Genomic DNA, 1,258 nt, shown 5'->3' with positions numbered 1-1,258 from the left:
AGCAACTCTTTCAAAGGGATACACATACCACTGCCTCGGTGAAGGTCAGTAAAGATGCACACTTTGGTAGTACCGGGTACCTTATACACTGACTGATTGTCGTGTCACAACGGGGTGATCGACAGTCGCACTTTGGCGTGCTCGGCTCCGCAACCGTCGGGGCCGTGGGCGCCTGCAGTGTGGTACTAGGGAACCAGAGTTGTGTGTTGGTATGTGTATAATGGCCATATCATTACCCATCAAACAAGTCCGAGAGTGAGGTTGCCAAACGCATCGTCGGCACAATATGCTGACGCGCACGCTACAACCACAAGATGGTGTAGCACACTTGGTAGAGTTGAGCGAAACCAACTCTTTCAAAGGGATACACATACCACTGCCTCGGCGAAGGTCAGTAAAGACGCACACCAGAGGGAACCAGAGTTGTGTGTTGGTTTGTGTATAATGGACGTATCATTACCCATCAAACAAGTCCGAGAGTGAGGTTGCCAAACGCATCGTCGGCACAATATGCTGACGCGCACGCTACAACCACAAGATGGTGTAGCACACTTGGTAGAGTTGAGCGAAAGCAACTCTTTCAAAGGGATACACATACCACTGCCTCGGCGAAGGTCAGTAAAGATGCACACTTTGGTAGTACCGGGTACCTTATACACTGACTGATTGTCGTGTCACAACGGGGTGATCGACAGTCGCACTTTGGCGTGCTCGGCTCCGCATCCGTCGGGGCCGTGGGCGCCTGCAGTGTGGTACTAGGGAACCAGAGTTGTGTGTTGGTTTGTGTATAATGGACATATCATTACCCATCAAACAAGTCCGAGAGTGAGGTTGCCAAACGCATCGTCGGCACAATATGCTGACGCGCACGCTACAACCACAAGATGGTGTAGCACACTTGGTAGAGTTGAGCGAAAGCAACTCTTTCAAAGGGATACACATACCACTGCCTCGGCGAAGGTCAGTAAAGATGCACACTTTGGTAGTACCGGGTACCTTATACACTGACTGATTGTCGTGTCACAACGGGGTGATCGACAGTCGCACTTTGGCGTGCTCGGCTCCGCATCCGTCGGGGCCGTGGGCGCCTGCAGTGTGGTACTAGGGAACCAGAGTTGTGTGTTGGTTTGTGTATAATGGACATATCATTACCCATCAAACAAGTCCGAGAGTGAGGTTGCCAAACGCATCGTCGGCACAATATGCTGACGCGCACGCTACAACCACAAGATGGTGTAGCACACTTGGTAGAGTTGAG

Source organism: Anopheles stephensi, unplaced genomic scaffold (genome assembly GCF_013141755.1).
Source record: "Anopheles stephensi strain Indian unplaced genomic scaffold, UCI_ANSTEP_V1.0 ucontig146, whole genome shotgun sequence".
NCBI lineage: Eukaryota > Metazoa > Arthropoda > Insecta > Diptera > Culicidae > Anopheles > Anopheles stephensi.
The sequence above is the reverse complement of the archived record's forward strand: the minus strand, read 5'-3'. Positions refer to the sequence as shown.